Source organism: Gasterosteus aculeatus, chromosome 21 (assembly GCF_964276395.1).
Source record: "Gasterosteus aculeatus chromosome 21, fGasAcu3.hap1.1, whole genome shotgun sequence".
Lineage (NCBI taxonomy): Eukaryota > Metazoa > Chordata > Actinopteri > Perciformes > Gasterosteidae > Gasterosteus > Gasterosteus aculeatus.
In genome coordinates this window covers 7,114,784-7,142,215 of record NC_135708.1, presented here as the reverse complement: position 1 = coordinate 7,142,215, position 27,432 = coordinate 7,114,784, and the positions used below count along the sequence as shown (strand labels likewise).

At 48.0% G+C, this 27,432-nt stretch overlaps 46 non-coding genes across 46 annotated transcripts in view; all 46 read left to right on the top strand.

Moving 5' to 3' along the window:
- trnag-ucc (transfer RNA glycine (anticodon UCC)) overlaps window positions 1-25 on the top strand; it is a 72-nt gene extending 47 nt beyond the window's left edge. Inside the window, exon 1 of the tRNA in view lies at window positions 1-25. This exon is cut by the window's left edge and continues 47 nt beyond it. This is a non-coding gene — a tRNA (tRNA-Gly).
- A 1,048-nt stretch (window positions 26-1,073) lies between these two features.
- Window positions 1,074-1,145, top strand: trnag-ucc (transfer RNA glycine (anticodon UCC)). Its single transcript has one exon. It is a non-coding gene; the product is annotated as a tRNA-Gly (tRNA).
- Window positions 1,146-1,633: 488 nt separating this feature from the next.
- Window positions 1,634-1,705, top strand: trnag-ucc (transfer RNA glycine (anticodon UCC)). The gene has a single exon. It is a non-coding gene; the product is annotated as a tRNA-Gly (tRNA).
- A 483-nt stretch (window positions 1,706-2,188) lies between these two features.
- Window positions 2,189-2,260, top strand: trnag-ucc (transfer RNA glycine (anticodon UCC)). Its single transcript has one exon. It is a non-coding gene; the product is annotated as a tRNA-Gly (tRNA).
- Window positions 2,261-2,748: 488 nt separating this feature from the next.
- trnag-ucc (transfer RNA glycine (anticodon UCC)) lies at window positions 2,749-2,820 on the top strand. The gene has a single exon. It is a non-coding gene; the product is annotated as a tRNA-Gly (tRNA).
- A 488-nt stretch (window positions 2,821-3,308) lies between these two features.
- On the top strand, window positions 3,309-3,380 carry trnag-ucc (transfer RNA glycine (anticodon UCC)). Its single transcript has one exon. It is a non-coding gene; the product is annotated as a tRNA-Gly (tRNA).
- Window positions 3,381-3,868: 488 nt separating this feature from the next.
- trnag-ucc (transfer RNA glycine (anticodon UCC)) lies at window positions 3,869-3,940 on the top strand. Its single transcript has one exon. It is a non-coding gene; the product is annotated as a tRNA-Gly (tRNA).
- A 966-nt stretch (window positions 3,941-4,906) lies between these two features.
- Window positions 4,907-4,978, top strand: trnag-ucc (transfer RNA glycine (anticodon UCC)). The gene has a single exon. It is a non-coding gene; the product is annotated as a tRNA-Gly (tRNA).
- Window positions 4,979-5,460: 482 nt separating this feature from the next.
- On the top strand, window positions 5,461-5,532 carry trnag-ucc (transfer RNA glycine (anticodon UCC)). Its single transcript has one exon. It is a non-coding gene; the product is annotated as a tRNA-Gly (tRNA).
- A 476-nt stretch (window positions 5,533-6,008) lies between these two features.
- trnag-ucc (transfer RNA glycine (anticodon UCC)) lies at window positions 6,009-6,080 on the top strand. The gene has a single exon. It is a non-coding gene; the product is annotated as a tRNA-Gly (tRNA).
- Window positions 6,081-6,568: 488 nt separating this feature from the next.
- Window positions 6,569-6,640, top strand: trnag-ucc (transfer RNA glycine (anticodon UCC)). The gene has a single exon. It is a non-coding gene; the product is annotated as a tRNA-Gly (tRNA).
- A 488-nt stretch (window positions 6,641-7,128) lies between these two features.
- Window positions 7,129-7,200, top strand: trnag-ucc (transfer RNA glycine (anticodon UCC)). Its single transcript has one exon. It is a non-coding gene; the product is annotated as a tRNA-Gly (tRNA).
- A 488-nt stretch (window positions 7,201-7,688) lies between these two features.
- Window positions 7,689-7,760, top strand: trnag-ucc (transfer RNA glycine (anticodon UCC)). The gene has a single exon. It is a non-coding gene; the product is annotated as a tRNA-Gly (tRNA).
- A 483-nt stretch (window positions 7,761-8,243) lies between these two features.
- trnag-ucc (transfer RNA glycine (anticodon UCC)) lies at window positions 8,244-8,315 on the top strand. The gene has a single exon. It is a non-coding gene; the product is annotated as a tRNA-Gly (tRNA).
- Window positions 8,316-8,798: 483 nt separating this feature from the next.
- Window positions 8,799-8,870, top strand: trnag-ucc (transfer RNA glycine (anticodon UCC)). The gene has a single exon. It is a non-coding gene; the product is annotated as a tRNA-Gly (tRNA).
- Window positions 8,871-9,352: 482 nt separating this feature from the next.
- trnag-ucc (transfer RNA glycine (anticodon UCC)) lies at window positions 9,353-9,424 on the top strand. The gene has a single exon. It is a non-coding gene; the product is annotated as a tRNA-Gly (tRNA).
- A 488-nt stretch (window positions 9,425-9,912) lies between these two features.
- On the top strand, window positions 9,913-9,984 carry trnag-ucc (transfer RNA glycine (anticodon UCC)). Its single transcript has one exon. It is a non-coding gene; the product is annotated as a tRNA-Gly (tRNA).
- A 488-nt stretch (window positions 9,985-10,472) lies between these two features.
- trnag-ucc (transfer RNA glycine (anticodon UCC)) lies at window positions 10,473-10,544 on the top strand. Its single transcript has one exon. It is a non-coding gene; the product is annotated as a tRNA-Gly (tRNA).
- Window positions 10,545-11,032: 488 nt separating this feature from the next.
- trnag-ucc (transfer RNA glycine (anticodon UCC)) lies at window positions 11,033-11,104 on the top strand. The gene has a single exon. It is a non-coding gene; the product is annotated as a tRNA-Gly (tRNA).
- Window positions 11,105-11,587: 483 nt separating this feature from the next.
- On the top strand, window positions 11,588-11,659 carry trnag-ucc (transfer RNA glycine (anticodon UCC)). The gene has a single exon. It is a non-coding gene; the product is annotated as a tRNA-Gly (tRNA).
- Window positions 11,660-12,142: 483 nt separating this feature from the next.
- Window positions 12,143-12,214, top strand: trnag-ucc (transfer RNA glycine (anticodon UCC)). The gene has a single exon. It is a non-coding gene; the product is annotated as a tRNA-Gly (tRNA).
- Window positions 12,215-12,696: 482 nt separating this feature from the next.
- trnag-ucc (transfer RNA glycine (anticodon UCC)) lies at window positions 12,697-12,768 on the top strand. Its single transcript has one exon. It is a non-coding gene; the product is annotated as a tRNA-Gly (tRNA).
- A 481-nt stretch (window positions 12,769-13,249) lies between these two features.
- Window positions 13,250-13,321, top strand: trnag-ucc (transfer RNA glycine (anticodon UCC)). Its single transcript has one exon. It is a non-coding gene; the product is annotated as a tRNA-Gly (tRNA).
- A 483-nt stretch (window positions 13,322-13,804) lies between these two features.
- trnag-ucc (transfer RNA glycine (anticodon UCC)) lies at window positions 13,805-13,876 on the top strand. The gene has a single exon. It is a non-coding gene; the product is annotated as a tRNA-Gly (tRNA).
- Window positions 13,877-14,359: 483 nt separating this feature from the next.
- trnag-ucc (transfer RNA glycine (anticodon UCC)) lies at window positions 14,360-14,431 on the top strand. The gene has a single exon. It is a non-coding gene; the product is annotated as a tRNA-Gly (tRNA).
- Window positions 14,432-14,907: 476 nt separating this feature from the next.
- On the top strand, window positions 14,908-14,979 carry trnag-ucc (transfer RNA glycine (anticodon UCC)). The gene has a single exon. It is a non-coding gene; the product is annotated as a tRNA-Gly (tRNA).
- Window positions 14,980-15,462: 483 nt separating this feature from the next.
- On the top strand, window positions 15,463-15,534 carry trnag-ucc (transfer RNA glycine (anticodon UCC)). Its single transcript has one exon. It is a non-coding gene; the product is annotated as a tRNA-Gly (tRNA).
- Window positions 15,535-16,017: 483 nt separating this feature from the next.
- trnag-ucc (transfer RNA glycine (anticodon UCC)) lies at window positions 16,018-16,089 on the top strand. The gene has a single exon. It is a non-coding gene; the product is annotated as a tRNA-Gly (tRNA).
- A 489-nt stretch (window positions 16,090-16,578) lies between these two features.
- trnag-ucc (transfer RNA glycine (anticodon UCC)) lies at window positions 16,579-16,650 on the top strand. Its single transcript has one exon. It is a non-coding gene; the product is annotated as a tRNA-Gly (tRNA).
- Window positions 16,651-17,137: 487 nt separating this feature from the next.
- trnag-ucc (transfer RNA glycine (anticodon UCC)) lies at window positions 17,138-17,209 on the top strand. Its single transcript has one exon. It is a non-coding gene; the product is annotated as a tRNA-Gly (tRNA).
- A 483-nt stretch (window positions 17,210-17,692) lies between these two features.
- Window positions 17,693-17,764, top strand: trnag-ucc (transfer RNA glycine (anticodon UCC)). Its single transcript has one exon. It is a non-coding gene; the product is annotated as a tRNA-Gly (tRNA).
- Window positions 17,765-18,240: 476 nt separating this feature from the next.
- trnag-ucc (transfer RNA glycine (anticodon UCC)) lies at window positions 18,241-18,312 on the top strand. Its single transcript has one exon. It is a non-coding gene; the product is annotated as a tRNA-Gly (tRNA).
- A 483-nt stretch (window positions 18,313-18,795) lies between these two features.
- On the top strand, window positions 18,796-18,867 carry trnag-ucc (transfer RNA glycine (anticodon UCC)). Its single transcript has one exon. It is a non-coding gene; the product is annotated as a tRNA-Gly (tRNA).
- A 483-nt stretch (window positions 18,868-19,350) lies between these two features.
- Window positions 19,351-19,422, top strand: trnag-ucc (transfer RNA glycine (anticodon UCC)). The gene has a single exon. It is a non-coding gene; the product is annotated as a tRNA-Gly (tRNA).
- Window positions 19,423-19,911: 489 nt separating this feature from the next.
- On the top strand, window positions 19,912-19,983 carry trnag-ucc (transfer RNA glycine (anticodon UCC)). The gene has a single exon. It is a non-coding gene; the product is annotated as a tRNA-Gly (tRNA).
- Window positions 19,984-20,470: 487 nt separating this feature from the next.
- Window positions 20,471-20,542, top strand: trnag-ucc (transfer RNA glycine (anticodon UCC)). The gene has a single exon. It is a non-coding gene; the product is annotated as a tRNA-Gly (tRNA).
- Window positions 20,543-21,018: 476 nt separating this feature from the next.
- trnag-ucc (transfer RNA glycine (anticodon UCC)) lies at window positions 21,019-21,090 on the top strand. The gene has a single exon. It is a non-coding gene; the product is annotated as a tRNA-Gly (tRNA).
- Window positions 21,091-21,573: 483 nt separating this feature from the next.
- On the top strand, window positions 21,574-21,645 carry trnag-ucc (transfer RNA glycine (anticodon UCC)). Its single transcript has one exon. It is a non-coding gene; the product is annotated as a tRNA-Gly (tRNA).
- A 1,562-nt stretch (window positions 21,646-23,207) lies between these two features.
- On the top strand, window positions 23,208-23,279 carry trnag-ucc (transfer RNA glycine (anticodon UCC)). The gene has a single exon. It is a non-coding gene; the product is annotated as a tRNA-Gly (tRNA).
- A 483-nt stretch (window positions 23,280-23,762) lies between these two features.
- On the top strand, window positions 23,763-23,834 carry trnag-ucc (transfer RNA glycine (anticodon UCC)). The gene has a single exon. It is a non-coding gene; the product is annotated as a tRNA-Gly (tRNA).
- A 642-nt stretch (window positions 23,835-24,476) lies between these two features.
- trnag-ucc (transfer RNA glycine (anticodon UCC)) lies at window positions 24,477-24,548 on the top strand. Its single transcript has one exon. It is a non-coding gene; the product is annotated as a tRNA-Gly (tRNA).
- Window positions 24,549-25,036: 488 nt separating this feature from the next.
- trnag-ucc (transfer RNA glycine (anticodon UCC)) lies at window positions 25,037-25,108 on the top strand. Its single transcript has one exon. It is a non-coding gene; the product is annotated as a tRNA-Gly (tRNA).
- Window positions 25,109-25,596: 488 nt separating this feature from the next.
- Window positions 25,597-25,668, top strand: trnag-ucc (transfer RNA glycine (anticodon UCC)). The gene has a single exon. It is a non-coding gene; the product is annotated as a tRNA-Gly (tRNA).
- A 488-nt stretch (window positions 25,669-26,156) lies between these two features.
- Window positions 26,157-26,228, top strand: trnag-ucc (transfer RNA glycine (anticodon UCC)). The gene has a single exon. It is a non-coding gene; the product is annotated as a tRNA-Gly (tRNA).
- Window positions 26,229-26,716: 488 nt separating this feature from the next.
- trnag-ucc (transfer RNA glycine (anticodon UCC)) lies at window positions 26,717-26,788 on the top strand. The gene has a single exon. It is a non-coding gene; the product is annotated as a tRNA-Gly (tRNA).
- A 488-nt stretch (window positions 26,789-27,276) lies between these two features.
- Window positions 27,277-27,348, top strand: trnag-ucc (transfer RNA glycine (anticodon UCC)). The gene has a single exon. It is a non-coding gene; the product is annotated as a tRNA-Gly (tRNA).
- Window positions 27,349-27,432: the final 84 nt, after the last annotated feature.

Genomic DNA, 27,432 nt, shown 5'->3' with positions numbered 1-27,432 from the left:
CTGGGTTCGATTCCCGGCCATCGAAGGTCTTTTCCTCTGTATCACTCATACTATCTTAAAGTGTTTAGGTTCAAACCGCCAGTCGGTCTTTCGTCAGGGACAGGTTTGCGAATACCAATGGGGGAAAGCCTTTCCCGTGTCCGAAGCATGGTGATCCTTATTGCCGTTGTCCAGTGATGACCCCTTCTTGTGTTCATAGTTTCATTCCAAGTAGGTGTTTCATTCGCTTATTTAGGCTGGAGGCTGAGTCCAAAAAATGTACCATTACCGCTGAATCAATTGACGAGCCGCTTTGGCTGCAGTGAACTTGTCTTCATGAGGGCTCAAAATCTCCATCGATGACGACTGCTGTTTTGCCAGGGAGCCATCAACCTGAACCTGAACTCGAAGGTTGTCGTGGGCGAGTGGTCAGGGAGATAGACTAGAATCCATTGTGGTCTCCCCGCGCAATTCCAAATTGTCTGTTCTTTAGATAGGTCTCGTTTTTCACATCCAATGTTTGAACATAAGCAAGCGATGGTGGTATAGTGGTGAGCATAGCTGCCTTCCAAGCAGTTGACCCGGGTTCGATTTCTGGCCGTCGCAGGTGTTTTCCTCTATATCACTTACACTATCTTAAAGTGTTTAGGTTCAAACCGCCAGTCGGTCTTTCGTCAGGGACAGGTTTGCGAATACCAATGGGGGAAAGCCTTTCCCGTGTCCGAAGCATGGTGATCCTTATTGCCGTTGTCCAGTGATGACCCCTTCTTGTGTTCATAGTTTCATTCCAAGTAGGTGTTTCATTCGCTTATTTAGGCTGGAGGCTGAGTCCAAAAAATGTACCATTACCGCTGAATCAATTGACGAGCCGCTTTGGCTGCAGTGAACTTGTCTTCATGAGGGCTCAAAATCTCCATCGATGACGACTGCTGTTTTGCCAGGGAGCCATGAACCTGAACCTGAACTCGAAGGTTGTCGTGGGCGAGTGGTCAGGGCGATAGACTAGAATCCATTGGGGTCTCCCCGCGCAATTCCAAATTGTCTGTTCTTTAGATAGGTCTCGTTTTTCACATCCAATGTTTGAACATAAGCAAGCGATGGTGGTATAGTGGTGAGCATAGCTGCCTTCCAAGCAGTTGACCCGGGTTCGATTCCCGGCCATCGCAGGTGTTTCCCTCTGTATCACTTATACTATCTTAAAGTGTTTAGGTTCAAACCGCCAGTCGGTCTTTCGTCAGGGACAGGTTTGCGAATACCAATGGGGGAAAGCCTTTCCCGTGTCCGAAGCATGGTGATCCTTATTGCCGTTGTCCAGTGATGACCCCTTCTTGTGTTCATAGTTTCATTCCAAGTAGGTGTTTCATTCGCTTATTTAGGCTGGAGGCTGAGTCCAAAAAATGTACCATTACCGCTGAATCAATTGACGAGCCGCTTTGGCTGCAGTGAACTTGTCTTCATGAGGGCTCAAAATCTCCATCGATGACGACTGCTGTTTTGCCAGGGAGCCATGAACCTGAACCTGAACTCGAAGGTTGTCGTGGGCGAGTGGTCAGGGCGATAGACTAGAATCCATTGGGGTCTCCCCGCGCAATTCCAAATTGTCTGTTCTTTAGATAGGTCTCGTTTTTCACATCCAATGTTAGAACATAAGCAAGCGATGGTGGTATAGTGGTGAGCATAGCTGCCTTCCAAGCAGTTGACCCGGGTTCGATTCCCGGCCATCGCAGGTGTTTTCCTCTATATCACTTACACTATCTTAAAGTGTTTAGGTTCAAACCGCCAGTCGGTCTTTCGTCAGGGACAGGTTTGCGAATACCGTTGGGGGAAAGCCTTTCCCGTGTCCGAAGCCTGGTGATCCTTATTGCCGTTTTCCAGTGATGACTATGTGTGCATAGTTTCATTCCAAGTAGGTGTTTCATTCGCTTATTTAGGCTGGAGGCTGAGTCCAAAAAATGTACCATTACCGCTGAATCAATTGACGAGCCGCTTTGGCTGCAGTGAACTTGTCTTCATGAGGGCTCAAAATCTCCATCGATGACGACTGCTGTTTTGCCAGGGAGCCATGAACCTGAACCTGAACTCGAAGGTTGTCGTGGGCGAGTGGTCAGGGCGATAGACTAGAATCCATTGGGGTCTCCCCGCGCAATTCCAAATTGTCTGTTCTTTAGATAGGTCTCGTTTTTCACATCCAATGTTTGAACATAAGCAAGCGATGGTGGTATAGTGGTGAGCATAGCTGCCTTCCAAGCAGTTGACCTGGGTTCGATTCCCGGCCATCGCAGGTCTTTTCCTCTGTATCACTCATACTATCTTAAAGTGTTTAGGTTCAAACCGCCAGTCGGTCTTTCGTCAGGGACAGGTTTGCGAATACCAATGGGGGAAAGCCTTTCCCGTGTCCGAAGCATGGTGATCCTTATTGCCGTTGTCCAGTGATGACCCCTTCTTGTGTTCATAGTTTCATTCCAAGTAGGTGTTTCATTCGCTTATTTAGGCTGGAGGCTGAGTCCAAAAAATGTACCATTACCGCTGAATCAATTGACGAGCCGCTTTGGCTGCAGTGAACTTGTCTTCATGAGGGCTCAAAATCTCCATCGATGACGACTGCTGTTTTGCCAGGGAGCCATGAACCTGAACCTGAACTCGAAGGTTGTCGTGGGCGAGTGGTCAGGGCGATAGACTAGAATCCATTGGGGTCTCCCCGCGCAATTCCAAATTGTCTGTTCTTTAGATAGGTCTCGTTTTTCACATCCAATGTTTGAACATAAGCAAGCGATGGTGGTATAGTGGTGAGCATAGCTGCCTTCCAAGCAGTTGACCTGGGTTCGATTCCCGGCCATCGCAGGTCTTTTCCTCTGTATCACTCATACTATCTTAAAGTGTTTAGGTTCAAACCGCCAGTCGGTCTTTCGTCAGGGACAGGTTTGCGAATACCAATGGGGGAAAGCCTTTCCCGTGTCCGAAGCATGGTGATCCTTATTGCCGTTGTCCAGTGATGACCCCTTCTTGTGTTCATAGTTTCATTCCAAGTAGGTGTTTCATTCGCTTATTTAGGCTGGAGGCTGAGTCCAAAAAATGTACCATTACCGCTGAATCAATTGACAAGCCGCTTTGGCTGCAGTGAACTTGTCTTCATGAGGGCTCAAAATCTCCATCGATGACGACTGCTGTTTTGCCAGGGAGCCATGAACCTGAACCTGAACTCGAAGGTTGTCGTGGGCGAGTGGTCAGGGCGATAGACTAGAATCCATTGGGGTCTCCCCGCGCAATTCCAAATTGTCTGTTCTTTAGATAGGTCTCGTTTTTCACATCCAATGTTTGAACATAAGGAAGCGATGGTGGTATAGTGGTGAGCATAGCTGCCTTCCAAGCAGTTGACCTGGGTTCGATTCCTGGCCATCGCAGGTCTTTTCCTCTGTATCACTCATACTATCTTAAAGTGTTTAGGTTCAAACCGCCAGTCGGTCTTTCGTCAGGGACAGGTTTGCGAATACCAATGGGGGAAAGCCTTTCCCGTGTCCGAAGCATGGTGATCCTTATTGCCGTTGTCCAGTGATGACCCCTTCTTGTGTTCATAGTTTCATTCCAAGTAGGTGTTTCATTCGCTTATTTAGGCTGGAGGCTGAGTCCAAAAAATGTACCATTACCGCTGAATCAATTGACGAGCCGCTTTGGCTGCAGTGAACTTGTCTTCATGAGGGCTCAAAATCTCCATCGATGACGACTGCTGTTTTGCCAGGGAGCCATGAACCTGAACCTGAACTCGAAGGTTGTCGTGGGCGAGTGGTCAGGGCGATAGACTAGAATCCATTGGGGTCTCCCCGCGCAATTCCAAATTGTCTGTTCTTTAGATAGGTCTCGTTTTTCACATCCAATGTTTGAACATAAGCAAGCGATGGTGGTATAGTGGTGAGCATAGCTGCCTTCCAAGCAGTTGACCCGGGTTCGATTCCCGGCCATCGCAGGTCTTTTCCTCTATATCACTTACACTATCTTAAAGTGTTTAGGTTCAAACCGCCAGTCGGTCTTTCGTCAGGGACAGGTTGGCGAATACCAATGGGGGAAAGCCTTTCCCGTGTCCGAAGCATGGTGATCCTTATTGCCGTTGTCCAGTGATGACCCCTTCTTGTGTTCATAGTTTCATTCCAAGTAGGTGTTTCATTCGCTTATTTAGGCTGGAGGCTGAGTCCAAAAAATGTACCATTACCGCTGAATCAATTGAAGAGCCGCTTTGGCTGCAGTGAACTTGTCTTCATGAGGGCTCAAAATCTCCATCGATGATGACTGCTGTTTTGCCAGGGAGCCATGAACCTGAACCTGAACTGGAAGGTTGTCGTGGGCGAGTGGTCAGGGCGATAGACTAGAATCCATTGGGGTCTCCCCGCGCAATTCCAAATTGTCTGTTCTTTAGATAGGTCTCGTTTTTCACATCCAATGTTTGAACATAAGCAAGTATGTCTGTATCACTTACACTATCTTAAAGTGTTTAGGTTCAAACCGCCAGTCGGTCTTTCGTCAGGGACAAGTTTGCGAATACCAATGGGGGAAAGCCTTTCCCGTGTCCGAAGCCTGGTGATCCGTATTGCCGTTTTCCAGTGATGACTATGTGTGCATAGTTTCATTCCAAGTAGGTGTTTCATTCGCTTATTTAGGCTGGAGGCTGAGTCCAAAAAATGTACCATTACCGCTGAATCAATTGACGAGCCGCTTTGGCTGCAGTGAACTTGTCTTCATGAGGGCTCAAAATCTCCATCGATGATGACTGCTGTTTTGCCAGGGAGCCATGAACCTGAACCTGAACTCGAAGGTTGTCGTGGGCGAGTGGTCAGGGCGATAGACTAGAATCCATTGGGGTCTCCCCGCGCAATTCCAAATTGTCTGTTCTTTAGATAGGTCTCGTTTTTCACATCCAATGTTTGAAGATAAGCAAGCGATGGTGGTATAGTGGTGAGCATAGCTGCCTTCCAAGCAGTTGACCCGGGTTCGATTCCCGGCCATCGCAGGTGTTTTCCTCTATATCACTTACACTATCTTAAAGTGTTTAGGTTCAAACCGCCAGTCGGTCTTGCGTCAGGGACAGGTTTGCGAATACCAATGGGGGAAAGCCTTTCCCGTGTCCGAAGCATGGTGATCCTTATTGCCGTTGTCCAGTGATGACCCCTTCTTGTGTTCATAGTTTCATTCCAAGTAGGTGTTTCATTTGCTTATTTAGGCTGGAGGCTGAGTCCAAAAAATGTACCATTACCGCTGAATCAATTGACGAGCCGCTTTGGCTGCAGTGAACTTGTCTTCATGAGGGCTCAAAATCTCCATCGATGACGACTGCTGTTTTGCCAGGGAGCCATGAACCTGAACTCGAAGGTTGTCGTGGGCGAGTGGTCAGGGCGATAGACTAGAATCCATTGGGGTCTCCCCGCGCAATTCCAAATTGTCTGTTCTTTAGATAGGTCTCGTTTTTCACATCCAATGTTTGAACATAAGCAAGCGATGGTGGTATAGTGGTGAGCATAGCTGCCTTCCAAGCAGTTGACCCGGGTTCGATTCCCGGCCATCGCAGGTCTTTTCCACTGTATCACTTACACTATCCTAAAGGTTCAAACCGCCAGTCGGTCTTTCGTCAGGGACAAGTTTGCGAATACCAATGGGGGAAAGCCTTTCCCGTGTCCGAAGCCTGGTGATCCGTATTGCCGTTTTCCAGTGATGACTATGTGTGCATAGTTTCATTCCAAGTAGGTGTTTCATTCGCTTATTTAGGCTGGAGGCTGAGTCCAAAAAATGTACCATTACCGATGAATCAATTGACCAGCCGCTTTGGCTGCAGTGAACTTGTCTTCATTAGGGCTCAAAATCTCCATCGATGACGACTGCTGTTTTGCCAGGGAGCCATGAACCTGAACCTGAACTCGAAGGTTGTTGTGGGCGAGTGGTCCAGGCGATAGACTAGAATCCATTAGGGTCTCCCCGTGCAATTCCAAATTGTCTGTTCTTTGGATAGGTCTCGTTTTTCACATCCAATGTTTGAACATAAGCAAGCGATGGTGGTATAGTGGTGAGCATAGCTGCCTTCCAAGCAGTTGACCCGGGTTCGATTCCCGGCCATCGCAGGTGTTTTCCTCTGTATCACTTATACTATCTTAAAGTGTTTAGGTTCAAACCGCCAGTCGGTCTTTCGTCAGGGACAGGTTTGCGAATACCAATGGGGGAAAGCCTTTCCCGTGTCCGAAGCATGGTGATCCTTATTGCCGTTGTCCAGTGATGACCCCTTCTTGTGTTCATAGTTTCATTCCAAGTGTGTTTTTAATTCGCTTATTTAGGCTGGAGGCTGAGTCCAAAAAATGTACCATTACCGCTGAATCAATTGACGAGCCGCTTTGGCTGCAGTGAACTTGTCTTCATGAGGGCTCAAAATCTCCATCGATGACGACTGCTGTTTTGCCAGTGAGCCATGAACCTGAACCTGAACTCGAAGGTTGTCGTGGGCGAGTGGTCAGGGCGATAGACTAGAATCCATTGGGGTCTCCCCGCGCAATTCCAAATTGTCTGTTCTTTAGATAGGTCTCGTTTTTCACATCCAATGTTTGAACATAAGCAAGCGATGGTGGTATAGTGGTGAGCATAGCTGCCTTCCAAGCAGTTGACCCGGGTTCGATTCCCGGCCATCGCAGGTGTTTTCCTCTATATCACTTACACTATCTTAAAGTGTTTAGGTTCAAACCGCCAGTCGGTCTTTCGTCAGGGACAGGTTTGCGAATACCAATGGGGGAAAGCCTTTCCCGTGTCCGAAGCATGGTGATCCTTATTGCCGTTGTCCAGTGATGACCCCTTCTTGTGTTCATAGTTTCATTCCAAGTAGGTGTTTCATTCGCTTATTTAGGCTGGAGGCTGAGTCCAAAAAATGTACCATTACCGCTGAATCAATTGACGAGCCGCTTTGGCTGCAGTGAACTTGTCTTCATGAGGGCTCAAAATCTCCATCGATGACGACTGCTGTTTTGCCAGGGAGCCATGAACCTGAACCTGAACTCGAAGGTTGTCGTGGGCGAGTGGTCAGGGTGATAGACTAGAATCCATTGGGGTCTCCCCGCGCAATTCCAAATTGTCTGTTCTTTAGATAGGTCTCGTTTTTCACATCCAATGTTTGAAGATAAGCAAGCGATGGTGGTATAGTGGTGAGCATAGCTGCCTTCCAAGCAGTTGACCCGGGTTCGATTCCCGGCCATCGCAGGTGTTTTCCTCTATATCACTTACACTATCTTAAAGTGTTTAGGTTCAAACCGCCAGTCGGTCTTGCGTCAGGGACAGGTTTGCGAATACCAATGGGGGAAAGCCTTTCCCGTGTCCGAAGCATGGTGATCCTTATTGCCGTTGTCCAGTGATGACCCCTTCTTGTGTTCATAGTTTCATTCCAAGTAGGTGTTTCATTTGCTTATTTAGGCTGGAGGCTGAGTCCAAAAAATGTACCATTACCGCTGAATCAATTGACGAGCCGCTTTGGCTGCAGTGAACTTGTCTTCATGAGGGCTCAAAATCTCCATCGATGACGACTGCTGTTTTGCCAGGGAGCCATGAACCTGAACCTGAACTCGAAGGTTGTCGTGGGCGAGTGGTCAGGGCGATAGACTAGAATCCATTGGGGTCTCCCCGCGCAATTCCAAATTGTCTGTTCTTTAGATAGGTCTCGTTTTTCACATCCAATGTTTGAAGATAAGCAAGCGATGGTGGTATAGTGGTGAGCATAGCTGCCTTCCAAGCAGTTGACCCGGGTTCGATTCCCGGCCATCGCAGGTGTTTTCCTCTATATCACTTACACTATCTTAAAGTGTTTAGGTTCAAACCGCCAGTCGGTCTTTCGTCAGGGACAAGTTTGCAAATACCAATGGGGGAAAGCCTTTCCCGTGTCCGAAGCCTGGTGATCCGTATTGCCGTTTTCCAGTGATGACTATGTGTGCATAGTTTCATTCCAAGTAGGTGTTTCATTTGCTTATTTAGGCTGGAGGCTGAGTCCAAAAAATGTACCATTACCGCTGAATCAATTGACGAGCCGCTTTGGCTGCAGTGAACTTGTCTTCATGAGGGCTCAAAATCTCCATCGATGACGACTGCTGTTTTGCCAGGGAGCCATGAACCTGAACCTGAACTCGAAGGTTGTCGTGGGCGAGTGGTCAGGGCGATAGACTAGAATCCATTGGGGTCTCCCCGCGCAATTCCAAATTGTCTGTTCTTTAGATAGGTCTCGTTTTTCACATCCAATGTTTGAAGATAAGCAAGCGATGGTGGTATAGTGGTGAGCATAGCTGCCTTCCAAGCAGTTGACCCGGGTTCGATTCCCGGCCATCGCAGGTGTTTTCCTCTATATCACTTACACTATCTTAAAGTGTTTAGGTTCAAACCGCCAGTCGGTCTTTCGTCAGGGACAAGTTTGCAAATACCAATGGGGGAAAGCCTTTCCCGTGTCCGAAGCCTGGTGATCCGTATTGCCGTTTTCCAGTGATGACTATGTGTGCATAGTTTCATTCCAAGTAGGTGTTTCATTCGCTTATTTAGGCTGGAGGCTGAGTCCAAAAAATGTACCATTACCGCTGAATCAATTGACGAGCCGCTTTGGCTGCAGTGAACTTGTCTTCATGAGGGCTCAAAATCTCCATCGATGATGACTGCTGTTTTGCCAGGGAGCCATGAACCTGAACCTGAACTGGAAGGTTGTCGTGGGCGAGTGGTCAGGGCGATAGACTAGAATCCATTGGGGTCTCCCCGCGCAATTCCAAATTGTCTGTTCTTTAGATAGGTCTCGTTTTTCACATCCAATGTTTGAACATAAGCAAGCGATGGTGGTATAGTGGTGAGCATAGCTGCCTTCCAAGCAGTTGACCCGGGTTCGATTCCCGGCCATCGCAGGTGTTTTCCTCTATATCACTTACACTATCTTAAAGTGTTTAGGTTCAAACCGCCAGTCGGTCTTTCGTCAGGGACAGGTTTGCGAATACCAATGGGGAAAGCCTTTCCCGTGTCCGAAGCCTGGTGATCCGTATTGCCGTTTTCCAGTGATGACTATGTGTGCATAGTTTCATTCCAAGTAGGTGTTTCATTCGCTTATTTAGGCTGGAGGCTGAGTCCAAAAAATGTACCATTACCGATGAATCAATTGACCAGCCGCTTTGGCTGCAGTGAACTTGTCTTCATTAGGGCTCAAAATCTCCATCGATGACGACTGCTGTTTTGCCAGGGAGCCATGAACCTGAACCTGAACTCGAAGGTTGTTGTGGGCGAGTGGTCCAGGCGATAGACTAGAATCCATTAGGGTCTCCCCGTGCAATTCCAAATTGTCTGTTCTTTGGATAGGTCTCGTTTTTCACATCCAATGTTTGAACATAAGCAAGCGATGGTGGTATAGTGGTGAGCATAGCTGCCTTCCAAGCAGTTGACCCGGGTTCGATTCCCGGCCATCGCAGGTGTTTTCCTCTGTATCACTTATACTATCTTAAAGTGTTTAGGTTCAAACCGCCAGTCGGTCTTTCGTCAGGGACAGGTTTGCGAATACCAATGGGGGAAAGCCTTTCCCGTGTCCGAAGCATGGTGATCCTTATTGCCGTTGTCCAGTGATGACCCCTTCTTGTGTTCATAGTTTCATTCCAAGTGTGTTTTTAATTCGCTTATTTAGGCTGGAGGCTGAGTCCAAAAAATGTACCATTACCGCTGAATCAATTGACGAGCCGCTTTGGCTGCAGTGAACTTGTCTTCATGAGGGCTCAAAATCTCCATCGATGACGACTGCTGTTTTGCCAGTGAGCCATGAACCTGAACCTGAACTCGAAGGTTGTCGTGGGCGAGTGGTCAGGGCGATAGACTAGAATCCATTGGGGTCTCCCCGCGCAATTCCAAATTGTCTGTTCTTTAGATAGGTCTCGTTTTTCACATCCAATGTTTGAACATAAGCAAGCGATGGTGGTATAGTGGTGAGCATAGCTGCCTTCCAAGCAGTTGACCCGGGTTCGATTCCCGGCCATCGCAGGTGTTTTCCTCTATATCACTTACACTATCTTAAAGTGTTTAGGTTCAAACCGCCAGTCGGTCTTTCGTCAGGGACAGGTTTGCGAATACCAATGGGGGAAAGCCTTTCCCGTGTCCGAAGCATGGTGATCCTTATTGCCGTTGTCCAGTGATGACCCCTTCTTGTGTTCATAGTTTCATTCCAAGTAGGTGTTTCATTCGCTTATTTAGGCTGGAGGCTGAGTCCAAAAAATGTACCATTACCGCTGAATCAATTGACGAGCCGCTTTGGCTGCAGTGAACTTGTCTTCATGAGGGCTCAAAATCTCCATCGATGACGACTGCTGTTTTGCCAGGGAGCCATGAACCTGAACCTGAACTCGAAGGTTGTCGTGGGCGAGTGGTCAGGGTGATAGACTAGAATCCATTGGGGTCTCCCCGCGCAATTCCAAATTGTCTGTTCTTTAGATAGGTCTCGTTTTTCACATCCAATGTTTGAAGATAAGCAAGCGATGGTGGTATAGTGGTGAGCATAGCTGCCTTCCAAGCAGTTGACCCGGGTTCGATTCCCGGCCATCGCAGGTGTTTTCCTCTATATCACTTACACTATCTTAAAGTGTTTAGGTTCAAACCGCCAGTCGGTCTTGCGTCAGGGACAGGTTTGCGAATACCAATGGGGGAAAGCCTTTCCCGTGTCCGAAGCATGGTGATCCTTATTGCCGTTGTCCAGTGATGACCCCTTCTTGTGTTCATAGTTTCATTCCAAGTAGGTGTTTCATTTGCTTATTTAGGCTGGAGGCTGAGTCCAAAAAATGTACCATTACCGCTGAATCAATTGACGAGCCGCTTTGGCTGCAGTGAACTTGTCTTCATGAGGGCTCAAAATCTCCATCGATGACGACTGCTGTTTTGCCAGGGAGCCATGAACCTGAACCTGAACTCGAAGGTTGTCGTGGGCGAGTGGTCAGGGCGATAGACTAGAATCCATTGGGGTCTCCCCGCGCAATTCCAAATTGTCTGTTCTTTAGATAGGTCTCGTTTTTCACATCCAATGTTTGAAGATAAGCAAGCGATGGTGGTATAGTGGTGAGCATAGCTGCCTTCCAAGCAGTTGACCCGGGTTCGATTCCCGGCCATCGCAGGTGTTTTCCTCTATATCACTTACACTATCTTAAAGTGTTTAGGTTCAAACCGCCAGTCGGTCTTTCGTCAGGGACAAGTTTGCAAATACCAATGGGGGAAAGCCTTTCCCGTGTCCGAAGCCTGGTGATCCGTATTGCCGTTTTCCAGTGATGACTATGTGTGCATAGTTTCATTCCAAGTAGGTGTTTCATTTGCTTATTTAGGCTGGAGGCTGAGTCCAAAAAATGTACCATTACCGCTGAATCAATTGACGAGCCGCTTTGGCTGCAGTGAACTTGTCTTCATGAGGGCTCAAAATCTCCATCGATGACGACTGCTGTTTTGCCAGGGAGCCATGAACCTGAACCTGAACTCGAAGGTTGTCGTGGGCGAGTGGTCAGGGCGATAGACTAGAATCCATTGGGGTCTCCCCGCGCAATTCCAAATTGTCTGTTCTTTAGATAGGTCTCGTTTTTCACATCCAATGTTTGAAGATAAGCAAGCGATGGTGGTATAGTGGTGAGCATAGCTGCCTTCCAAGCAGTTGACCCGGGTTCGATTCCCGGCCATCGCAGGTGTTTTCCTCTATATCACTTACACTATCTTAAAGTGTTTAGGTTCAAACCGCCAGTCGGTCTTTCGTCAGGGACAAGTTTGCAAATACCAATGGGGGAAAGCCTTTCCCGTGTCCGAAGCCTGGTGATCCGTATTGCCGTTTTCCAGTGATGACTATGTGTGCATAGTTTCATTCCAAGTAGGTGTTTCATTCGCTTATTTAGGCTGGAGGCTGAGTCCAAAAAATGTACCATTACCGCTGAATCAATTGACGAGCCGCTTTGGCTGCAGTGAACTTGTCTTCATGAGGGCTCAAAATCTCCATCGATGATGACTGCTGTTTTGCCAGGGAGCCATGAACCTGAACCTGAACTGGAAGGTTGTCGTGGGCGAGTGGTCAGGGCGATAGACTAGAATCCATTGGGGTCTCCCCGCGCAATTCCAAATTGTCTGTTCTTTAGATAGGTCTCGTTTTTCACATCCAATGTTTGAACATAAGCAAGCGATGGTGGTATAGTGGTGAGCATAGCTGCCTTCCAAGCAGTTGACCCGGGTTCGATTCCCGGCCATCGCAGGTGTTTTCCTCTATATCACTTACACTATCTTAAAGTGTTTAGGTTCAAACCGCCAGTCGGTCTTTCGTCAGGGACAGGTTTGCGAATACCAATGGGGAAAGCCTTTCCCGTGTCCGAAGCCTGGTGATCCGTATTGCCGTTTTCCAGTGATGACTATGTGTGCATAGTTTCATTCCAAGTAGGTGTTTCATTCGCTTATTTAGGCTGGAGGCTGAGTCCAAAAAATGTACCATTACCGCTGAATCAATTGACGAGCCGCTTTGGCTGCAGTGAACTTGTCTTCATGAGGGCTCAAAATCTCCATCGATGATGACTGCTGTTTTGCCAGGGAGCCATGAACCCGAACCTGAACTCGAAGGTTGTCGTGGGCGAGTGGTCAGGGCGATAGACTAGAATCCATTGGGGTCTCCCCGCGCAATTCCAAATTGTCTGTTCTTTAGATAGGTCTCGTTTTTCACATCCAATGTTTGAACATAAGCAAGCGATGGTGGTATAGTGGTGAGCATAGCTGCCTTCCAAGCAGTTGACCCGGGTTCGATTCCCGGCCATCGCAGGTCTTTTCCACTGTATCACTTACACTATCCTAAAGGTTCAAACTGCCAGTCGGTCTTTCGTCAGGGACAGGTTTGCGAATACCAATGGGGGAAAGCCTTTCCCGTGTCCGAAGCATGGTGATCCTTATTGCCGTTGTCCAGTGATGACCCCTTCTTGTGTTCATAGTTTCATTCCAAGTAGGTGTTTCATTCGCTTATTTGGGCTGGAGGCTGAGTCCAAAAAATGTACCATTACCGCTGAATCAATTGACGAGCCGCTTTGGCTGCAGTGAACTTGTCTTCATGAGGGCTCAAAATCTCCATCGATGACGACTGCTGTTTTGCCAGGGAGCCATGAACCTGAACCTGAACTCGAAGGTTGTCGTGGGCGAGTGGTCAGGGCGATAGACTAGAATCCATTGGGGTCTCCCCGCGCAATTCCAAATTGTCTGTTCTTTAGATAGGTCTCGTTTTTCACATCCAATGTTTGAAGATAAGCAAGCGATGGTGGTATAGTGGTGAGCATAGCTGCCTTCCAAGCAGTTGACCCGGGTTCGATTCCCGGCCATCGCAGGTGTTTTCCTCTATATCACTTACACTATCTTAAAGTGTTTAGGTTCAAACCGCCAGTCGGTCTTTCGTCAGGGACAGGTTTGCGAATACCAATGGGGGAAAGCCTTTCCCGTGTCCGAAGCCTGGTGTTCCGTATTGCCGTTTTCCAGTGATGACTATGTGTGCATAGTTTCATTCCAAGTAGGTGTTTCTTTCGCTTATTTAGGCTGGAGGCTGAGTCCAAAAAATGTACCATTACCGCTGAATCAATTGACGAGCCGCTTTGGCTGCAGTGAACTTGTCTTCATGAGGGCTCAAAATCTCCATCGATGATGACTGCTGTTTTGCCAGGGAGCCATAAACCTGAACCTGAACTGGAAGGTTGTCGTTGGCGAGTGGTCAGGGCGATAGACTAGAATCCATTGGGGTCTCCCCGCGCAATTCCAAATTGTCTGTTCTTTAGATAGGTCTCGTTTTTCACATCCAATGTTTGAACATAAGCAAGCGATGGTGGTATAGTGGTGAGCATAGCTGCCTTCCAATCAGTTGACCTGGGTTCGATTCCCGGCCATCGCATGTGTTTTCCTCTGTATCACTTACACTATCTTAAAGTGTTTAGGTTCAAACCGCCAGTCGGTCTTTCGTCAGGGACAGGTTTGCGAATACCAATGGGGGAAAGCCTTTCCCGTGTCCGAAGCCTGGTGATCCGTATTGCCGTTTTCCAGTGATGACTATGTGTGCATAGTTTCATTCCAAGTAGGTGTTTCATTCGCTTATTTAGGCTGGAGGCTGAGTCCAAAAAATGTACCATTACCGCTGAATCAATTGACGAGCCGCTTTGGCTGCAGTGAACTTGTCTTCATGAGGGCTCAAAATCTCCATCGATGATGACTGCTGTTTTTCCAGGGAGCCATGAACCTGAACCTGAACTCGAAGGTTGTCGTGGGCGAGTGGTCAGGGCGATAGACTAGAATCCATTGGGGTCTCCCCGCGCAATTCCAAATTGTCTGTTCTTTAGATAGGTCTCGTTTTTCACATCCAATGTTTGAAGATAAGCAAGCGATGGTGGTATAGTGGTGAGCATAGCTGCCTTCCAAGCAGTTGACCCGGGTTCGATTCCTGGCCATCGCAGGTCTTTTCCACTGTATCACTTACACTATCCTAAAGGTTCAAACCGCCAGTCGGTCTTTCGTCAGGGACAGGTTTGCGAATACCAATGGGGGAAAGCCTTTCCCGTGTCCGAAGCCTGGTGATCCGTATTGCCGTTTTCCAGTGATGACTATGTGTGCATAGTTTCATTCCAAGTAGGTGTTTCATTCGCTTATTTAGGCTGGAGGCTGAGTCCAAAAAATGTACCATTACCGCTGAATCAATTGACGAGCCGCTTTGGCTGCAGTGAACTTGTCTTCATGAGGGCTCAAAATCTCCATCGATGACGACTGCTGTTTTGCCAGGGAGCCATGAACCTGAACCTGAACTCGAAGGTTGTCGTGGGCGAGTGGTCAGGGCGATAGACTAGAATCCATTGGGGTCTCCCCGCACAATTCCAAATTGTCTGTTCTTTAGATAGGTCTCGTTTTTCACATCCAATGTTTGAAGATAAGCAAGCGATGGTGGTATAGTGGTGAGCATAGCTGCCTTCCAAGCAGTTGACCTGGGTTCGATTCCCGGCCATCGCATGTGTTTTCCTCTGTATCACTTACACTATCTTAAAGTGTTTAGGTTCAAACCGCCAGTCGGTCTTTCGTCAGGGACAGGTTTGCGAATACCAATGGGGGAAAGCCTTTCCCGTGTCCGAAGCCTGGTGATCCGTATTGCCGTTTTCCAGTGATGACTATGTGTGCATAGTTTCATTCCAAGTAGGTGTTTCTTTCGCTTATTTAGGCTGGAGGCTGAGTCCAAAAAATGTACCATTACCGCTGAATCAATTGACGAGCCGCTTTGGCTGCAGTGAACTTGTCTTCATGAGGGCTCAAAATCTCCATCGATGACGACTGCTGTTTTGCCAGGGAGCCATGAACCTGAACCTGAACTCGAAGGTTGTCGTGGGCGAGTGGTCAGGGCGATAGACTAGAATCCATTGGGGTCTCCCCGCACAATTCCAAATTGTCTGTTCTTTAGATAGGTCTCGTTTTTCACATCCAATGTTTGAACATAAGCAAGCGATGGTGGTATAGTGGTGAGCATAGCTGCCTTCCAAGCAGTTGACCCGGGTTCGATTCCCGGCCATCGCAGGTGTTTTCCTCTATATCACTTACACTATCTTAAAGTGTTTAGGTTCAAACCGCCAGTCGGTCTTTCGTCAGGGACAGGTTTGCGAATACCAATGGGGGAAAGCCTTTCCCGTGTCCGAAGCCTGGTGATCCGTATTGCCGTTTTCCAGTGATGACTATGTGTGCATAGTTTCATTCCAAGTAGGTGTTTCTTTCGCTTATTTAGGCTGGAGGCTGAGTCCAAAAAATGTACCATTACCGCTGAATCAATTGACGAGCCGCTTTGGCTGCAGTGAACTTGTCTTCATGAGGGCTCAAAATCTCCATCGATGACGACTGCTGTTTTGCCAGGGAGCCATGAACCTGAACCTGAACTCGAAGGTTGTCGTGGGCGAGTGGTTAGGGCGATAGACTAGAATCCATTGGGGTCTCCCCGCACAATTCCAAATTGTCTGTTCTTTAGATAGGTCTCGTTTTTCACATCCAATGTTTGAACATAAGCAAGCGATGGTGGTATAGTGGTGAGCATAGCTGCCTTCCAAGCAGTTGACCTGGGTTCGATTCCCGGCCATCGCATGTGTTTTCCTCTGTATCACTTACACTATCTTAAAGTGTTTAGGTTCAAACCGCCAGTCGGTCTTTCGTCAGGGACAGGTTTGCGAATACCAATGGGGGAAAGCCTTTCCCGTGTCCGAAGCCTGGTGATCCGTATTGCCGTTTTCCAGTGATGACTATGTGTGCATAGTTTCATTCCAAGTAGGTGTTTCATTCGCTTATTTAGGCTGGAGGCTGAGTCCAAAAAATGTACCATTGCCGCTGAATCAATTGACGAGCCGCTTTGGCTGCAGTGAACTTGTCTTCATGAGGGCTCAAAATCTCCATCGATGACGACTGCTGTTTTGCCAGGGAGCCATGAACCTGAACCTGAACCTGAACTCGAAGGTTGTTGTGGGCGAGTGGTCCAGGCGATAGACTAGAATCCATTGGGGTCTCCCCGCGCAATTCCAAATTGTCTGTTCTTTGGATAGGTCTCGTTTTTCACATCCAATGTTTGAACATAAGCAAGCGATGGTGGTATAGTGGTGAGCATAGCTGCCTTCCAAGCAGTTGACCCGGGTTCGATTCCCGGCCATCGCACGTGTTTTCCTCTATATCACTTACACTATCTTAAAGTGTTTAGGTCAAACCGCCAGTCGGTCTTTCGTCAGGGACAGGTTTGCGAATACCAATGGGGGAAAGCCTTTCCCGTGTCCGAAGCATGGTGATCCTTATTGCCGTTGTCCAGTGATGACCCCTTCTTGTGTTCATAGTTTCATTCCAAGTAGGTGTTTCATTCGCTTATTTAGGCTGGAGGCTGAGTCCAAAAAATGTACCATTACCGCTGAATCAATTGACGAGCCGCTTTGGCTGCAGTGAACTTGTCTTCATGAGGGCTCAAAATCTCCATCGATGACGACTGCTGTTTTGCCAGGGAGCCATGAACCTGAACCTGAACTGGAAGGTTGTCGTTGGCGAGTGGTCAGGGCGATAGACTAGAATCCATTGGGGTCTCCCCGCGCAATTCCAAATTGTCTGTTCTTTAGATAGGTCTCGTTTTTCACATCCAATGTTTGAACATAAGCAAGCGATGGTGGTATAGTGGTGAGCATAGCTGCCTTCCAATCAGTTGACCTGGGTTCGATTCCCGGCCATCGCATGTGTTTTCCTCTGTATCACTTACACTATCTTAAAGTGTTTAGGTTCAAACCGCCAGTCGGTCTTTCGTCAGGGACAGGTTTGCGAATACCAATGGGGGAAAGCCTTTCCCGTGTCCGAAGCCTGGTGATCCGTATTGCCGTTTTCCAGTGATGACTATGTGTGCATAGTTTCATTCCAAGTAGGTGTTTCATTCGCTTATTTAGGCTGGAGGCTGAGTCCAAAAAATGTACCATTACCGCTGAATCAATTGACGAGCCGCTTTGGCTGCAGTGAACTTGTCTTCATGAGGGCTCAAAATCTCCATCGATGATGACTGCTGTTTTTCCAGGGAGCCATGAACCTGAACCTGAACTCGAAGGTTGTCGTGGGCGAGTGGTCAGGGCGATAGACTAGAATCCATTGGGGTCTCCCCGCGCAATTCCAAATTGTCTGTTCTTTAGATAGGTCTCGTTTTTCACATCCAATGTTTGAAGATAAGCAAGCGATGGTGGTATAGTGGTGAGCATAGCTGCCTTCCAAGCAGTTGACCCGGGTTCGATTCCTGGCCATCGCAGGTCTTTTCCACTGTATCACTTACACTATCCTAAAGGTTCAAACCGCCAGTCGGTCTTTCGTCAGGGACAGGTTTGCGAATACCAATGGGGGAAAGCCTTTCCCGTGTCCGAAGCCTGGTGATCCGTATTGCCGTTTTCCAGTGATGACTATGTGTGCATAGTTTCATTCCAAGTAGGTGTTTCATTCGCTTATTTAGGCTGGAGGCTGAGTCCAAAAAATGTACCATTACCGCTGAATCAATTGACGAGCCGCTTTGGCTGCAGTGAACTTGTCTTCATGAGGGCTCAAAATCTCCATCGATGACGACTGCTGTTTTGCCAGGGAGCCATGAACCTGAACCTGAACTCGAAGGTTGTCGTGGGCGAGTGGTCAGGGCGATAGACTAGAATCCATTGGGGTCTCCCCGCACAATTCCAAATTGTCTGTTCTTTAGATAGGTCTCGTTTTTCACATCCAATGTTTGAAGATAAGCAAGCGATGGTGGTATAGTGGTGAGCATAGCTGCCTTCCAAGCAGTTGACCTGGGTTCGATTCCCGGCCATCGCATGTGTTTTCCTCTGTATCACTTACACTATCTTAAAGTGTTTAGGTTCAAACCGCCAGTCGGTCTTTCGTCAGGGACAGGTTTGCGAATACCAATGGGGGAAAGCCTTTCCCGTGTCCGAAGCCTGGTGATCCGTATTGCCGTTTTCCAGTGATGACTATGTGTGCATAGTTTCATTCCAAGTAGGTGTTTCTTTCGCTTATTTAGGCTGGAGGCTGAGTCCAAAAAATGTACCATTACCGCTGAATCAATTGACGAGCCGCTTTGGCTGCAGTGAACTTGTCTTCATGAGGGCTCAAAATCTCCATCGATGACGACTGCTGTTTTGCCAGGGAGCCATGAACCTGAACCTGAACTCGAAGGTTGTCGTGGGCGAGTGGTCAGGGCGATAGACTAGAATCCATTGGGGTCTCCCCGCACAATTCCAAATTGTCTGTTCTTTAGATAGGTCTCGTTTTTCACATCCAATGTTTGAACATAAGCAAGCGATGGTGGTATAGTGGTGAGCATAGCTGCCTTCCAAGCAGTTGACCCGGGTTCGATTCCCGGCCATCGCAGGTGTTTTCCTCTATATCACTTACACTATCTTAAAGTGTTTAGGTTCAAACCGCCAGTCGGTCTTTCGTCAGGGACAGGTTTGCGAATACCAATGGGGGAAAGCCTTTCCCGTGTCCGAAGCCTGGTGATCCGTATTGCCGTTTTCCAGTGATGACTATGTGTGCATAGTTTCATTCCAAGTAGGTGTTTCTTTCGCTTATTTAGGCTGGAGGCTGAGTCCAAAAAATGTACCATTACCGCTGAATCAATTGACGAGCCGCTTTGGCTGCAGTGAACTTGTCTTCATGAGGGCTCAAAATCTCCATCGATGACGACTGCTGTTTTGCCAGGGAGCCATGAACCTGAACCTGAACTCGAAGGTTGTCGTGGGCGAGTGGTTAGGGCGATAGACTAGAATCCATTGGGGTCTCCCCGCACAATTCCAAATTGTCTGTTCTTTAGATAGGTCTCGTTTTTCACATCCAATGTTTGAACATAAGCAAGCGATGGTGGTATAGTGGTGAGCATAGCTGCCTTCCAAGCAGTTGACCTGGGTTCGATTCCCGGCCATCGCATGTGTTTTCCTCTGTATCACTTACACTATCTTAAAGTGTTTAGGTTCAAACCGCCAGTCGGTCTTTCGTCAGGGACAGGTTTGCGAATACCAATGGGGGAAAGCCTTTCCCGTGTCCGAAGCCTGGTGATCCGTATTGCCGTTTTCCAGTGATGACTATGTGTGCATAGTTTCATTCCAAGTAGGTGTTTCATTCGCTTATTTAGGCTGGAGGCTGAGTCCAAAAAATGTACCATTGCCGCTGAATCAATTGACGAGCCGCTTTGGCTGCAGTGAACTTGTCTTCATGAGGGCTCAAAATCTCCATCGATGACGACTGCTGTTTTGCCAGGGAGCCATGAACCTGAACCTGAACCTGAACTCGAAGGTTGTTGTGGGCGAGTGGTCCAGGCGATAGACTAGAATCCATTGGGGTCTCCCCGCGCAATTCCAAATTGTCTGTTCTTTGGATAGGTCTCGTTTTTCACATCCAATGTTTGAACATAAGCAAGCGATGGTGGTATAGTGGTGAGCATAGCTGCCTTCCAAGCAGTTGACCCGGGTTCGATTCCCGGCCATCGCACGTGTTTTCCTCTATATCACTTACACTATCTTAAAGTGTTTAGGTCAAACCGCCAGTCGGTCTTTCGTCAGGGACAGGTTTGCGAATACCAATGGGGGAAAGCCTTTCCCGTGTCCGAAGCATGGTGATCCTTATTGCCGTTGTCCAGTGATGACCCCTTCTTGTGTTCATAGTTTCATTCCAAGTAGGTGTTTCATTCGCTTATTTAGGCTGGAGGCTGAGTCCAAAAAATGTACCATTACCGCTGAATCAATTGACGAGCCGCTTTGGCTGCAGTGAACTTGTCTTCATGAGGGCTCAAAATCTCCATCGATGACGACTGCTGTTTTGCCAGGGAGCCATGAACCTGAACCTGAACTCGAAGGTTGTCGTGGGCGAGTGGTCAGGGCGATAGACTAGAATCCATTGGGGTCTCCCCGCGCAATTCCAAATTGTCTGTTCTTTAGATAGGTCTCGTTTTTCACATCCAATGTTTGAAGATAAGCAAGCGATGGTGGTATAGTGGTGAGCATAGCTGCCTTCCAAGCAGTTGACCCGGGTTCGATTCCCGGCCATCGCAAGTCTTTTCCACTGTATCACTTACACTATCCTAAAGGTTCAAACCGCCAGTCGGTCTTTCGTCAGGGACAGGTTTGCGAATACCAATGGGGGAAAGCCTTTCCCGTGTCCGAAGCCTGGTGATCCGTATTGCCGTTTTCCAGTGATGACTATGTGTGCATAGTTTCATTCCAAGTAGGTGTTTCATTCGCTTATTTAGGCTGGAGGCTGAGTCCAAAAAATGTACCATTACCGCTGAATCAATTGACGAGCCGCTTTGGCTGCAGTGAACTTGTCTTCATGAGGGCTCAAAATCTCCATCGATGACGACTGCTGTTTTGCCAGGGAGCCATGAACCTGAACCTGAACTCGAAGGTTGTCGTGGGCGAGTGGTCAGGGCGATAGACTAGAATCCATTGGGGTCTCCCCGCACAATTCCAAATTGTCTGTTCTTTAGATAGGTCTCGTTTTTCACATCCAATGTTTGAACATAAGCAAGCGATGGTGGTATAGTGGTGAGCATAGCTGCCTTCCAAGCAGTTGACCCGGGTTCGATTCCCGGCCATCGCAGGTGTTTTCCTCTATATCACTTACACTATCTTAAAGTGTTTAGGTTCAAACCGCCAGTCGGTCTTTCGTCAGGGACAGGTTTGCGAATACCAATGGGGGAAAGCCTTTCCCGTGTCCGAAGCCTGGTGTTCCGTATTGCCGTTTTCCAGTGATGACTATGTGTGCATAGTTTCATTCCAAGTAGGTGTTTCTTTCGCTTATTTAGGCTGGAGGCTGAGTCCAAAAAATGTACCATTACCGCTGAATCAATTGACGAGCCGCTTTGGCTGCAGTGAACTTGTCTTCATGAGGGCTCAAAATCTCCATCGATGATGACTGCTGTTTTGCCAGGGAGCCATGAACCTGAACCTGAACTGGAAGGTTGTCGTTGGCGAGTGGTCAGGGCGATAGACTAGAATCCATTGGGGTCTCCCCGCGCAATTCCAAATTGTCTGTTCTTTAGATAGGTCTCGTTTTTCACATCCAATGTTTGAACATAAGCAAGCGATGGTGGTATAGTGGTGAGCATAGCTGCCTTCCAATCAGTTGACCTGGGTTCGATTCCCGGCCATCGCATGTGTTTTCCTCTGTATCACTTACACTATCTTAAAGTGTTTAGGTTCAAACCGCCAGTCGGTCTTTCGTCAGGGACAGGTTTGCGAATACCAATGGGGGAAAGCCTTTCCCGTGTCCGAAGCCTGGTGATCCGTATTGCCGTTTTCCAGTGATGACTATGTGTTCATAGTTTCATTCCAAGTAGGTGTTTCATTCGCTTATTTAGGCTGGAGGCTGAGTCCAAAAAATGTACCATTACCGCTGAATCAATTGACCAGCCGCTTTGGCTGCAGTGAACTTGTCTTCATGAGGGCTCAAAATCTCCATCGATGACGACTGCTGTTTTGCCAGGGAGCCATGAACCTGAACTTGAAGGTTGTCGTGGGCGAGTGGTCAGGGCGATAGACTAGGATCCATTGGGGTCTCCCCGCGCAATTCCAAATTGTCTGTTCTTTAGTAGGTCTCGTTTTTCACATCCAATGTTTGAACATAAGCAAGCGATGGTGGTATAGTGGTGAGCATAGCTGCCTTCCAGGCAGTTGACCTGGGTTTGATTCCCGGCCATCGCAGGTGTTTTCCTCTGTATCACTTACACTATCTTAAAGTGTTTAGGTTCAAACCGCCAGTCTGTCTTTCGTCAGGGACAGGTTTGCGAATACCAATGGGGAAAAGCCTTTCCCGTGTCCGAAGCCTGGTGATCCTTATTGCCGTTGTCCAGTGATGACCCCCTCTTGTGTGCATAGTTTCATTCCCAGTAGGTGTTTCATTCGCTTATTTAGGCTGGAGGCTGAGTCCAAAAAATGTACCATTACCGCTGAATCAATTGACGAGCCGCTTTGGCTGCAGTGAACTTGTCTTCATGAGGGCTCAAAATCTCCATCGATGACGACTGCTGTTTTGCCAGGGAGCCATGAACCTAAACCTGAACTCGAAGGTTGTTGTGGGCGAGTGGTCAGGGCGATAGACTAGAATCCATTGGGGTCTCCCCGCGCAATTCCAAATTGTCTGTTCTTTAGATAGGTCTCGTTTTTCACATCCAATGTTTGAACATAAGCAAGTGATGGTGGTATAGTGGTGAGCATAGCTGCCTTCCAAGCAGTTGACCCGGGTTCGATTCCCCGCCATCGCAGGTGTTTTTCTCTCTATCAGTTACACTATCCTAAAGGTTCAAACCGCCAGTCGGTCTTTCGTCAGGGACAAGTTTGCGAATACCAATGGGGGAAAGCCTTTCCCGTGTCCGAAGCCTGGTGATCCGTATTGCCGTTTTCCAGTGATGGCTATGTGTGCATAGTTTCATTCCAAGTAGGTGTTTCATTCGCTTATTTAGGCTGGAGGCTGAGTCCAAAAACTGTACCATTACCGCTGAATCAATTGACGAGACGCTTTGGCTGCAGTGAACTTGTCTTCATGAGGGCTCAAAATCTCCATCGATGACGACTGCTGTTTTGCCAGGGAGCCATGAACCTGAACCTGAACTCGAAGGGCGATAGACTAGAATCCATTGGGGTCTCCCCGCGCAATTCCAAATTGTCTGTTCTTTAGATAGGTCTCGTTTTTCACATCCAATGTTTGAAGATAAGCAAGCGATGGTGGTATAGTGGTGAGCATAGCTGCCTTCCAAGCAGTTGACCCGGGTTCGATTCCCGGCCATCGCAGGTGTTTTCCTCTATATCACTTATACTATCTTAAAGTGTTTAGGTTCAAACCGCCAGTCGGTCTTTCGTCAGGGACAGGTTTGCGAATACCAATGGGGGAAAGCCTTTCCCGTGTCCGAAGCCTGGTGATCCGTATTGCCGTTTTCCAGTGATGACTATGTGTGCATAGTTTCATTCCAAGTAGGTGTTTCATTCGCTTATTTAGGCTGGAGGCTGAGTCCAAAAAATGTACCATTACCGCTGAATCAATTGACGAGCCGCTTTGGCTGCAGTGAACTTGTCTTCATTAGGGCTCAAAATCTCCATCGATGACGACTGCTGTTTTGCCAGGGAGCCATGAACCTGAACCTGAACTCAAAGGTTGTTGTGGGCGAGTGGTCCAGGCGATAGACTAGAATCCATTGGGGTCTCCCCGCGCAATTCCAAATTGTCTGTTCTTTGGATAGGTCTCGTTTTTCACATCCAATGTTTGAACATAAGAAAGCGATGGTGGTATAGTGGTGAGCATAGCTGCCTTCCAAGCAGTTGACCCGGGTTCGATTCCCGGCCATCGCAGGTGTTTTCCTCTATATCACTTACACTATCTTAAAGTGTTTAGGTTCAAACCGCCAGTCGGTCTTTCGTCAGGGACAGGTTTGCGAATACCAATGGGGGAAAGCCTTTCCCGTGTCCGAAGCATGGTGATCCTTATTGCCGTTGTCCAGTGATGACCCCTTCTTGTGTTCATAGTTTCATTCCAAGTAGGTGTTTCATTCGCTTATTTAGGCTGGAGGCTGAGTCCAAAAAATGTACCATTACCGCTGAATCAATTGACGAGCCGCTTTGGCGTGCATGGTGATCCTTATTGCCGTTGTCCAGTGATGACCCCTTCTTGTGTTCATAGTTTCATTCCAAGTAGGTGTTTCATTCGCTTATTTAGGCTGGAGGCTGAGTCCAAAAAATGTACCATTACCGCTGAATCAATTGACGAGACGCTTTGGCTGCAGTGAACTTGTCTTCATGAGGGCTCAAAATCTCCATCGATGACGACTGCTGTTTTGCCAGGGAGCCATGAACCTGAACCTGAACTCGAAGGTTGTCGTGGGCGAGTGGTCAGGGCGATAGACTAGAATCCATTGGGGTCTCCCCGCGCAATTCCAAATTGTCTGTTCTTTAGATAGGTCTCGTTTTTCACATCCAATGTTTGAAGATAAGCAAACGATGGTGGTATAGTGGTGAGCATAGCTGCCTTCCAAGCAGTTGACCCGGGTTCGATTCCCGGCCATCGCAGGTGTTTTCCTCTATATCACTTACACTATCTTAAAGTGTTTAGGTTCAAACCGCCAGTCGGTCTTTCGTCAGGGACAGGTTTGCGAATACCAATGGGGGAAAGCCTTTCCCGTGTCCGAAGCATGGTGATCCTTATTGCCGTTGTCCAGTGATGACCCCTTCTTGTGTTCATAGTTTCATTCCAAGTAGGTGTTTCATTCGCTTATTTAGGCTGGAGGCTGAGTCCAAAAAATGTACCATTACCGCTGAATCAATTGACGAGACGCTTTGGCTGCAGTGAACTTGTCTTCATGAGGGCTCAAAATCTCCATCGATGACGACTGCTGTTTTGCCAGGGAGCCATGAACCTGAACCTGAACTCGAAGGTTGTCGTGGGCGAGTGGTCAGGGCGATAGACTAGAATCCATTGGGGTCTCCCCGCGCAATTCCAAATTGTCTGTTCTTTAGATAGGTCTCGTTTTTCACATCCAATGTTTGAAGATAAGCAAGCGATGGTGGTATAGTGGTGAGCATAGCTGCCTTCCAAGCAGTTGACCCGGGTTCGATTCCCGGCCATCGCAGGTGTTTTCCTCTGTATCACTTATACTATCTTAAAGTGTTTAGGTTCAAACCGCCAGTCGGTCTTTCGTCAGGGACAGGTTTGCGAATACCAATGGGGGAAAGCCTTTCCCGTGTCCGAAGCATGGTGATCCTTATTGCCGTTGTCCAGTGATGACCCCCTCTTGTGTGCATAGTTTCATTCCAAGTAGGTGTTTCTTTCGCTTATTTAGGCTGGAGGCTGAGTCCAAAAAATGTACCATTACCGCTGAATCAATTGACGAGCCGCTTTGGCTGCAGTGAACTTGTCTTCATGAGGGCTCAAAATCTCCATCGATGACGACTGCTGTTTTGCCAGGGAGCCATGAACCTGAACCTGAACTCGAAGGTTGTCGTGGGCGAGTGGTCAGGGCGATAGACTAGAATCCATTGGGGTCTCCCCGCGCAATTCCAAATTGTCTGTTCTTTAGATAGGTCTCGTTTTTCACATCCAATGTTTGAACATAAGCAAGCGATGGTGGTATAGTGGTGAGCATAGCTGCCTTCCAAGCAGTTGACCCGGGTTCGATTCCCGGCCATCGCAGGTGTTTTCCTCTATATCACTTACACTATCTTAAAGTGTTTAGGTTCAAACCGCCAGTCGGTCTTTCGTCAGGGACAGGTTTGCGAATACCAATGGGGGAAAGCCTTTCCCGTGTCCGAAGCATGGTGATCCTTATTGCCGTTGTCCAGTGATGACCCCTTCTTGTGTTCATAGTTTCATTCCAAGTAGGTGTTTCATTCGCTTATTTAGGCTGGAGGCTGAGTCCAAAAAATGTACCATTACCGCTGAATCAATTGACGAGCCGCTTTGGCTGCAGTGAACTTGTCTTCATGAGGGCTCAAAATCTCCATCGATGACGACTGCTGTTTTGCCAGGGAGCCATGAACCTGAACCTGAACTCGAAGGTTGTCGTGGGCGAGTGGTCAGGGCGATAGACTAGAATCCATTGGGGTCTCCCCGCGCAATTCCAAATTGTCTGTTCTTTAGATAGGTCTCGTTTTTCACATCCAATGTTTGAAGATAAGCAAGCGATGGTGGTATAGTGGTGAGCATAGCTGCCTTCCAAGCAGTTGACCCGGGTTCGATTCCCGGCCATCGCAGGTGTTTTCCTCTGTATCACTTATACTATCTTAAAGTGTTTAGGTTCAAACCGCCAGTCGGTCTTTCGTCAGGGACAGGTTTGCGAATACCAATGGGGGAAAGCCTTTCCCGTGTCCGAAGCATGGTGATCCTTATTGCCGTTGTCCAGTGATGACCCCCTCTTGTGTGCATAGTTTCATTCCAAGTAGGTGTTTCTTTCGCTTATTTAGGCTGGAGGCTGAGTCCAAAAAATGTACCATTACCGCTGAATCAATTGACGAGCCGCTTTGGCTGCAGTGAACTTGTCTTCATGAGGGCTCAAAATCTCTATCGATGACGACTGCTGTTTTGCCAGGGAGCCATGAACCTGAACCTGAACTCGAAGGTTGTCGTGGGCGAGTGGTCAGGGCGATAGACTAGAATCCATTGGGGTCTCCCCGCGCAATTCCAAATTGTCTGTTCTTTAGATAGGTCTCGTTTTTCACATCCAATGTTTGAACATAAGCAAGCGATGGTGGTATAGTGGTGAGCATAGCTGCCTTCCAAGCAGTTGACCCGGGTTCGATTCCCGGCCATCGCAGGTGTTTTCCTCTGTATCACTTATACTATCTTAAAGTGTTTAGGTTCAAACCGCCAGTCGGTCTTTCGTCAGGGACAGGTTTGCGAATACCAATGGGGGAAAGCCTTTCCCGTGTCCGAAGCATGGTGATCCTTATTGCCGTTGTCCAGTGATGACCCCTTCTTGTGTTCATAGTTTCATTCCAAGTAGGTGTTTTATTTGCTTATTTAGGCTGGAGGCTGAGTCCAAAAAATGTACCATTACCGCTGAATCAATTGACGAGCCGCTTTGGCTGCAGTGAACTTGTCTTCATGAGGGCTCAAAATCTCCATCGATGACGACTGCTGTTTTGCCAGGGAGCCATGAACCTGAACCTGAACTCGAAGGTTGTCGTGGGCGAGTGGTCAGGGCGATAGACTAGAATCCATTGGGGTCTCCCCGCGCAATTCCAAATTGTCTGTTCTTTAGATAGGTCTCGTTTTTCACATCCAATGTTTGAACATAAGCAAGCGATGGTGGTATAGTGGTGAGCATAGCTGCCTTCCAAGCAGTTGACCCGGGTTCGATTCCCGGCCATCGCAGGTGTTTTCCTCTGTATCACTTATACTATCTTAAAGTGTTTAGGTTCAAACCGCCAGTCGGTCTTTCGTCAGGGACAGGTTTGC